Source organism: Rhincodon typus, chromosome 5 (assembly GCF_021869965.1).
Source record: "Rhincodon typus isolate 14 chromosome 5, sRhiTyp1.1, whole genome shotgun sequence".
Classification (NCBI taxonomy): domain Eukaryota; kingdom Metazoa; phylum Chordata; class Chondrichthyes; order Orectolobiformes; family Rhincodontidae; genus Rhincodon; species Rhincodon typus.
This window is the reverse complement of record NC_063336.1, coordinates 118725953-118736053: the sequence shown is the minus strand read 5'-3', so window position 1 is coordinate 118736053 and position 10101 is coordinate 118725953. Positions and strand designations below refer to the sequence as shown.

The following is a 10101-nucleotide window of genomic DNA, read 5'->3' as shown; positions in this document are numbered from 1 at the left end:
GGATAGAGGAGAGGATAGGTGGAGAGGAAACAAACAGGTCGAAGAGGCGGGGATGGAGCCAGTAAAGGTGAGTGTAGGTGGGGAGTTAGGAAGGGGATAGGTCAGTCCAGGGAGGACGGACAGGTCAAGGCGGCGGGATGAGGTTAGTAGGTAGGAGATGGGGGTGCAGCTTGAGGTGGGAGGAGGGGATAGGTGAGAGGAAGAACAGGTTAGGGAGGTGGGGATGAGCTGGACTGGTTTTGGGATGCGGTAGGGGGAGGGGAGATTTTGAAGCTTGTGAAATCCACATTGATACCATTGGGCTGCAGGGTTCCCAAGCGGAATGAGTTGCTGTTCCTGCAACCTTCGGGTGGCATCGTTGTGGCACTGCAGGAGGCCCAGGATGGACATGTCGTCTGAGGAATGGGAGGGGGAATTGAAATTGTTCGCGACTGGGAGGTGCAGTTGTTCATTGCAAACCGAGCGTAGGTGTTCTGCAAAGCGGTCCCCGAGCCTCCGCTTGGTTTCCCCGATGTAGAGGAGGCCACAACGGGTACAGCGGATGCAGTACACCACATTGGCAGATGTGCAGGTGAACATCTGCTTGATGTGGAAAGTCTTCTTGGGGCCTGGGATGGGGGTGAGGGAGGAGGTATGGGGGCAGGGGTAGCACTTCCTGAGGTTGCAGGGAAAAGTGCCGGGTGTAGTGGGGCTGGAAGGGAGTGTGGAGCGGACAAGGGAGTCACGGAGAGAGTGGTCCCTCTCATTTCAACTCCCCCTCCCATTCCTCAGATGACATGTCCATCCTGGGCCTCCTGCAGTGCCACAATGATGCCACCCGAAGGTTGCAGGAACAGCAACTCATATTCCGCTTGGGAACCCTGCAGCCCAATGGTATCAATGTGGATTTCACAAGCTTCAAAATCTCCCCTCCCCCTACCGCATCCCAAAACCAGTCCAGCTCGTCCCCGCCTCCCTAACCTGTTCTTCCTCCCACCTATCCCGTCCTCCCACCTCAAGCCGCACTCCCATCTCCTACCTACTAACCTCATCCCGCCCCCTTGACCTGTCCGTCCTTCCTGGACTGACCTATCCCCTCCCTAACTCCCCACCTACACTCACCTTTACTGGCTTCATCCCCGCCTTTTCGACCTGTTTGTTGCCTCTCCACCTATCCTATCCTCTATCAATCTTCTATCCACCTCCCACTCTCTCCCTATTTATTTCAGAACCCCCTTCCCCTCCCCCATTTCTGATGAAGGGTCTTGGCCCAAAACGTCAGCCTTCCTGCTCCTATGATGCTGCTTGGCCTGCTGTGTTCATCCAGCTCTGCACCTTGTTGTCTCTATAAACACATTGACACAGTATTGCCAATGAATTCCAATCCAAAAGAGATGTCACCTTGGGAAAAGCAATGTAGCTGATGAGAAACAGATCCATAAAAAGATGAAGGTGGTTAGACATCTTGAGCATACTTAAGTTCCCTAAGCACAGGGGTATAAAAACAACACCAGATAAGAAAGTACAATTGGGAAGGAAAGAACAAACCACCATAAATCTTTGCCAGCATGTCAGTAGTTGTTTGAACATCCCAACAATTCGAATCATGCTGACACTAAATGAACCAACATAAAAACAGAGGCCAGAACCAGGGAATGGAATCTGAGGCAAACAGTTTATGGAGGAGCCGAAGATAATGGCTTTGGTTTTGTCATTTCACAACTTGAAGAAATACAATTCGTTGAAGATGGGAAGTCATACAAATAGGCTGAAATGGTGGTTGCACTGGAGGCTTGGAGGGGAAATGATGATGAGGTACAGCTAGATGTTGCCAGCTGCATGGAGTGAGGACTACAGAAATCAGGAAATAGCAATTAGGTAATGCAATGCTTGGCTTTAAGTGCCTGTAGGAGGAAGGGAAAACTAGAACACCATTTATACTGGATTAAATAGAGCCAAACTCTTCCAAGCCACTGATGAAATCCAGCAGGTTTGTTTTGGGACCGTGAGGCCATGTGTCAGGAGAGAGTAGCACCATCATCAGTCATGAACACGACTAAAACAGCTTGAGAAAGTTGGGTATTTCACAGCTTCAAAGTTCTGGGAAAGCATTTGATTAGGAGATTGAGTAATGAGCTATGCTGCTAATGGGTGCCAAACATCATCTACTCAAGAACTCCCCTCAAAAAGTAATGCAAGTAACAGGATAAATGCTAACGTAAATATGCATTTTTCTGATTATCATTTTGGTGATTGAAGAATGACAGGAATAATTCCATGACTACAACTCTAAAGAATTAACTCATTTTAATTGTTCACACATTCTGATCTTTTGAAAGTAAAATAAAATGTGTTAATAGTATATGCAAGAAATTTGGGACTCATCCGGGTTTCCAATTTGGTCATTGTGTTTACTTGGTTTGGCCTTTCAGAATAAAAGAAATTTCAGTGACTAGAGCTGCAGCAGTTTACCCTTGACTCAGAAGATCACACAGGTACAGCGTTGACAAAGAAAACTCAGGAAAATATTTCAAACATGGCCTGATAACTTTGACTTTTTAAATTAAGTATTAGTAATAAAGGCGTAGGACTGCAGTCAGAGGTACAAATGTAGAAGTATGGAGGATAAGGCGTTATAGTTAGAATATTTAGCAGGCTCTTCTATTTAACTGATCTGACTGGCCTGCTGAATATTTTGAAGATTTATCACTTTATATTAAATGGTTAGTATTGAATTGTTCTGTTCAGTCCTATTTGTAAAAATCTAACCTATTATATATCCCAGATTCACATTTACTCATTTTTCAGTCTTAATTTCCATTATGATTAGATATTTTACTATCTGTTTATATTGCTGCTGCATTCTATGCAACTACTGTAGCATGTTTTGTACGCACCTGCACTTTGCTCTATTAGATTCTATTACTATTACCATAGCATTGCTTTTCCCATAATCCGAGACTATTCTATTTTATAAATTACAATCAATTCAATAACATTAGATACAGTTTAAAAATCCATAGGATCCAAACTGGTGACCTGTAAGGCCATCTCCCTTGCCTTGTCATTGATACTGAATACTATTGGTCACCGCCAATGGAGTGCTGGTCTGAGTGCATATCAGGCAGACACAGAGTATACTGGATCTGTGAATTCATGGCAAACACCAACCTGTTCATTGGAGGAAGTTAAATGCGTGTATTTCAGAACAAACATGGAAGTGATGGAGGGGAATCCTGCATCATGACAAAGCCACGAATGGCTGAGACCATGGGAACAACTTCTAGCTGGAGCTGAGAGGCTGGTTTCTGGCAGGTTCTCAGATTGCCAGGCCAGCTCAAACTGTTCTCCTAATGCAAATCTAGATAGAAAACCCACTGAGGCACAACTCAGTGAGCTGGTGGAGGGATCAGGCCAAAGCTTTGCTGGTGTAAGGAAGTTTGTGCTTCTTCCTCCACAGAACTGGACATTGAGCTCTGTGTCTCTGAAATTGACCTCTGTCAGTGCAGCTCATGGGGTCCCACTTGTGTGTGTGTAAAGAAGGGAGTTAGTTTTGAAGAAGGGGTAACACATTGTTTAAGGCAAGAATAGGTTGTCACTGCTGTCAACGATGAGCAGCACAGCACAATAAGCTCACTCAGTCAGCTGGATACAGAGGGCTCAGAGATCCCACAATTGGTCCTTGGCCAACTCCAACAGCCTTCCCTTCAGTGGGATAAAGAACCTGATTTACACCAATCCAACCAGTCTCTGACCTCTCAGCATGGCTGGGAAGCAGTTTTTCTGAAAGTCAGAAACTTCAGACCTTTGTTTCCATTCCCTCATGGGCTTGCTCCAGTTTCCCAAAGCCTACTCCTGCCCTACAATCCTTGGAGATCACTATGCACTTCCAAACTTGTCCTAAAGTAAAAGCAAAATACACAATAAATGCTGGGGATCAGAAATTAAAACAAAAGTGCTGAAGAAACTTAGCAAGTCAGGCAGCATCAGTGGAGAGACAAAGCAGAGTTAATGTTGAGTCCAAAGTAACTCCTCTTATTTGGAATTGAAGGGAAATGGATAGGTGATAGTTATTAGGCTGCGGAAATAGGGGAGAGGCTAGGGGTGGAGCAGGAGCAACAAGTGGAATAAATGATAAAGCTGCTGAAAAGAAAAAGGCAAAGTGGCTGCTAATGTAGTAGAAAAGAGTAGGTGTTAACGGAAGGGTGTTGATAGCAGAAAATGAGCAAGCTATAGTGAGAGCAAACCCATACAAAACAAAACACTGGGAGGAGGGGGTTGGGGTTACTGAACTCAATGACGTGTCCTGAAGGCCATCAATGCCTAAACAAACAAGATCCTGAGATAACAAGGTGTAGAGCTGGATGAACACAGCAGGCTAAGCAGCATCATAGGAGCAGGAAGGCTGACGTTTCAGGCCTAGACCCTTCTAGGTTTTGCCGGAACACTGTTGCATGCCTAGGTTAGATCAAGATGGTGATTTATTATGGTAAGCAAATGAAAGGTCAAGGTCATTGTTGTGGACAGAGTGCAGTTGTTCTGAAAAGCAATGATCTAGTCTATCCCCACTAGCCCCAACCTACATCCAACCTATCACCACCCCACCTACCTTTCCCCAGCCCCACCCAACCTCCCTCCCGCCTCCTTGACCCGACACAACCTGTCCATCTTCTCTCCCACCTATCCCCTCCTCCCACCTCACTGACCAGTCCCCACTACTCCCTACCAGCACTCACCTATCACCATCCCACTTACCTTCCCCAGTCCCACCCCTCCTCTCTCTATTTATTTCCCAGCTCCCTTCCCCCTCCCCTTTTCTGAAGAAGGGTCCTGACCCAAAATGTTAGCTTTCCTGCTCCTCTGACGCTGCCTGGCCTGCTGTGTTCATCCAGCTCCATACTGGGTTATCTCTGACTCCAGCATCGGCAGTTCTTACTATCTCCGAATGATCTAGTCTACAACTGTTCTCAATGACATAGAAGAGACCACATTGTGAGCAGCAAATACAGGAGACTAGATTAACAGTAGTTTGAGTAACATGCAGCTTCACCTGGAAGGGGATGTTGGTGAGGCTTGAACAGTGAGGAAGGAGGGAATAAAGGAAAAAATTGTTACACTTTCTGTGATTGTATGGGAAGGTGCCATGGGGTGAGGGAAGAGGCATTAGTAACGACAAAAGAGTGGATCAGAGTGTCAAGTAAGGAACGATCAGCACAGAATGCTGATAAGGGAGGAGAGGAAAAGAAACTATGGATGTTGGAAATCAAAAACAAGCGCAGAAATTGTTGGAAAAGCTCAGCAGGCCTGGCAGCATTTGAGAAGAGAAAGCAGAGTTAATGTTTCAGGTCCAGTGACACTTCTTCAGAGTGGAAGAGGAAGATGTTTTTGGTGGTGGCGGAAATGGCAGATGATGATCCTTTGAATACAGAGGCTGGTGGGATGACAAATGAGGACAAGGGGAACCCTATCATTATTTGGTTAGGAGACAGAAGGGGACAGTGCAGAAGGCAATGAGTTGGACACAGTTCTGTCCTCTTGTGCATCCTGAAGTTTACATCCATCCCTTCAGCTACTTAGAAGCGATCTGTTATTGTCTTCCTTCTTCTCCTTACCCATTTAAGAGTTGCCTCTTTGACGAAGCTTTTGGTCATCTGGCCAAATATCTCATGGCTCAGTATCAAACTTTGGCCACACTTTGAGATGTTTTACAGTGTGGAAGACACTGCATAAAATATCCCAGCAACATGCACTGTTGCCAGTCTGTGTCAGTGATGGAGGAATGTCTATTATTACAAGTTGCATTGCAGTAATTCATCCCAAGGCTTCGTTAACAACACTTTCGACAATCAAAACGCCGACAACCAAAGGAGGACAAGAACAGCAGGTACATGGGAATGTATTTTGAATAGAAATGAGTTTTGAATAATTTCTGGAAGTTTACCGAGCCAGGATAGTTATCCTACTCACCACTAAAATGCAAACAATGGCCTCTTGGGGATTAAGTAAAATCCACAGGCAACTTGGATATCATCTAACTTTTGTGAATGTTTTTGCATAAAATCTGACTAGTGATGAGTGTAAAAGTACACAATCATTTCAAGAGGTGTTGTTGATGTCAAAGGATAAAATACATTTTGCCTATGCTTCAACTAAAATACTGAACAAGTGTGTTGTTAACTCACTGTATATCATTTTAAAACAGTACATTTGCTTATAAACAGCACAAGGGAATATCACATTAATATATTAATGTATCTGGCATGTCACTGAGTCACACTGAGATCACAAATGTTATTGTATAACAAACTGGAAACATTTTAAATATACCAAAATTACTAAAGTGATGTTCAAATTAGCCTGAAAGAAATTTGCCACTGTCAAAATCACCTAATTTCAATATTATTAATTATTATTATTATTTCACAAAACTGTACTTTCAGAATAAAAATCAAATATTACCTTTGCTCCTCAATGTGATGATATACATACCAGAGGTTGAATATTGTGGATTTCAGTCGCGCTATGAAAATGCAGTGTTCCAAGTTAAAACTTTGCTGCAGCACTAAGGGTGCACAAGACGATGAGAAATGCCAATTTTAGTGGACACTGTCTGAAGTAATGTTGATATATTTTCTAATCTAACCTGATTTATGACATGCATTTCAAAACAGTAAATGTCCTGTCCAATAAACAGTTTATAGGCAATTCTTTTTAAAAACTATTCCCTGTTACCATTCTGCAATTTTAATGAGAATTAAATGGCACGATGATCAGACTCTAGCATCACAACAAAGAGTTTGACCTTCATCAGTTGCCCCCAGGAACGTCTCTTTATCCAATTGCAAATACAAAGAGTATATTTACAGGTTGCATCTGGGCTCAATGTTAGGGGCAGTTAATGGCCTAATGGTATTATCATTAAACTATTATTTCAGAAACTCAGTCAATAGTCTGGAGCCTTCCTGCTCCTATGATGCTGCTTGGCCTGCTGTGTTTATCCAGCTCTGCACCTTGTTGTCTCTAATATTCTGGGGACTCAGGTTTGAATCCTGACACAGCAGATGATGGAGTTTGAATTAAAAAAAAGCCACAGAATAGAGGATGGCAAGGGTACAGAATGCATTGAGTGGGGGATTTCAATGACCACCACCAAGAGTGGCATGGCAGCAGTACTACTGATCAAGCTGGTCAGGTCCTAAAGGACATAACTGCGAGACTGGGTCTGCGGCAGGTGGTGGGGGAACCAACAAGAGGGAAAAACATACTTGACCTCATCCTTACTAATCTGCCAGCTGCAATTGTATCTGTCCATGACTGTATCGGGAAGAGTAATCATCGCACAGTCTTTTTGGAGATGAAGTCCTGCCTTCACATTGAGAATAACCTCCATCGTGCTGTGTGGCACCATCACCGTGCTAAATGGGACAGACTTCGCACAGATCCAGCAACGAGACTGGGCATCCATGGGATGCTGTGGACCATCAACAGCAGATTGTACTCCAGCATAATCTGTAACCTCATGGCCCGGCATATCCCCTACTCAACCATTACCATCAAGCCAGGGGATCAACCCTAGTTCAACGGAGAGTGCAGGAGGGCATGCCAGGAGCAGCACCAGGCATACCTGAAGATGAGGTGTCAGTCTTGCAAAGCTACCAAACAGGACTACTTGCACCCCAACCAGCATAAGCAGCAAGTGATAGACAGAGCTAAGCGATCCCACAACCAACGGATCAGATCTAAGCTCTGTAGTCCTGCCACATCCAGTCGTGAATGGAGTCGTAATCAACTCACTGGAGGAGGAGGCTCCACAAATATTCCCATCTTCAATGATGGAAGAATCCAACACATCAGTGCAAAAGCCTGACTCATTCACTGAAATTTCCAGCCAAAAATGCCAAGTGGGATGATCCATCTTGGCCTCCTTCAGTGGTCCCCAGCATCACAGAGACCAGCCTTCATCCAATTCAATTCAGTCCACATGATGGAGAAACGATTGGAGAAACTGGATATTGCAAAGGCCCTGATAACATTCCGGCAATAGTACTGAAGACTTGTGCTCCAGAACTTGCTGCTCCCCAGCCAAGCTGTTCCAGTACAGTTAGAACACTGGTATCTACCCAACAATGTGGAAAATTACCCAAGTATATCCTGTACACACAGCAGAAAACAAACCCAGCCAATTACCGCCCCAGTCTGTTCTCGATCATCAGTAAAGTGATGGAAGGTGCTATCAAACAGTACCTGGTCAGCAATAATCTGATCACCTCCAGGCCTCATTACAGCCTTGGTTCAAACAAGGACAGAAGAGATGAATTCCAGGAAGTGAGGTGAGAGTGACAGCCCTCGACATCGAGGTCGCATTTAACTGAGTGTGGCATCAAGAAGGTCTCGATAAACTGGAATCAATGGGCATCAAGGGGAAAACTCTCTGGTGGTTGGAGTCATACCTGACACACAGAAAAGTGGTCGTGGTTGTTGGAGGTCAGTCATCTCAGCTCCAGGACATCTCTGCAGGAGTCCCTCAGGGTAGTGTCCTCGGCCCAACCATCTTCAACTGTTTCATCAATGACCTTCCCTTCATCATAAGGTCAGAAGTGGGGATATTCGCTGATGATTGCACAATGTTCAGCACCGTTTGTGACTCCTCAGATACCGAAACAGCCCATGTTCAAATGCAACAAGGTCTGGACAATATCCAGTCTTGGGCTGACAAGTGGCAAGTAACATTCGTACCACAAGTGGCAGGAAATGACCGTTTCCAATAACAGACAGACAATCTAATCATTGGTCCTTGATATTAAATAGTGTTACCATCAGTGAATCCACCACTATCAACATCCTGGGTGTTACCATTGACAAGAAACTTAACTGCACTTGCCATATAAATACAGTGTATACAAGAGCAGGTCAAAGGCTAGGAATACTGCAGTTAACAACTCACCTCCTGACTCCCCAAAGTCTATCCACCATCTACAAGGCACAAGTCAGGAATGTGATGGAATACTCCCCACTTGTAAGGATGAGTGCAGCTCCAACAACACTCATGAAGCTTGATACCATCCAGGACAAAGCAGCTCGCTTAATTTGCATGACTTTCACAAGAATCCACTCCCTCTACCACTGACGTTCAGTAGCAACTCTGCAGATGTTCTGCAGAAATTCACCGAAGATCCTCAGGCAGCACCTTCCAAACCCACGACCACTTCGATCTAGAAGGCAGTGGATGCATGGGAACACCACCACCTGCAAGTTCTCCTCCAAGCTACTCACCATCCTGATTTGGAAATATATCGTTGTTCTTTCATTATTGCTGGGTCAAAATCCTGGAATTTCCTCCCTAAGGGCATTGTGGGTCAACCAACAGCAGGATGACTGCAGTAGTTCAAGGAGGCAGCTCACCACCAACTTCTCAAGGGCAACTAGGGACGGGCCAGAAATGCTGGCCAGCCAGCAAATGAATAAAAAACCACAATTGTATCTCTGCAATCGCACAAAAAACTATGTTGATTTGTTTGACTTTATTTGTTATTCCTATAATCATTTCGGGTTTGCATTTTGCTTCATGTTTTTTCTTCCACTTTTCTGCCCTGAGCTGATTGTTCTGTCAGGTAATTCTGCAGGGGAGTAACAGCCATTCAATATCTTATACCAGCAATTATTAATAATCAACCCTTGGCTGGAACTGAATAACTTTTAATCGAACATGGCACATGACGATTTTTCCACACTTTACTTTTAGCAAGCTATAGAAATCGTAGCCACGCCAGATCTTATCCTTACCCTAATAACATTACTGCCATTTCGGTTGGAGATGGAGGAGTTACTAGAAAGCAGGCAGGAGACAAATTGCTCTGCTGGCTGCAATCCGAGACCAGCAACAACTGGCCTTAATATCGCAGTAGCACACCAGGTGGTACTTTTAACCATTAAGCTAATGAAACGGGTGTGCTTTATCTTAATCTCAATGTCCAGGTTCCAAAATATGGAGGAGGAACTCTAAACTATTGCCAACATCTATTTAAATTAAACAAGCCCTGAGTTAACAAGGTGTAGAGCTGGATGAACACAGCAGGCCAAGCAGCATCAGAGGAGCAGGAAGGCTGACGTTTCGGGCCTAGA

The 10101-nt window shown here is 44.6% G+C and overlaps 1 protein-coding gene across 1 annotated transcript in view; it reads left to right on the top strand.

The window, feature by feature from the left end:
- LOC109915833 (dystrobrevin beta) overlaps positions 1–10101 on the top strand; it is a 432998-nt gene that overhangs the window by 379656 nt on the left and 43241 nt on the right. The window lies entirely within an intron of this gene.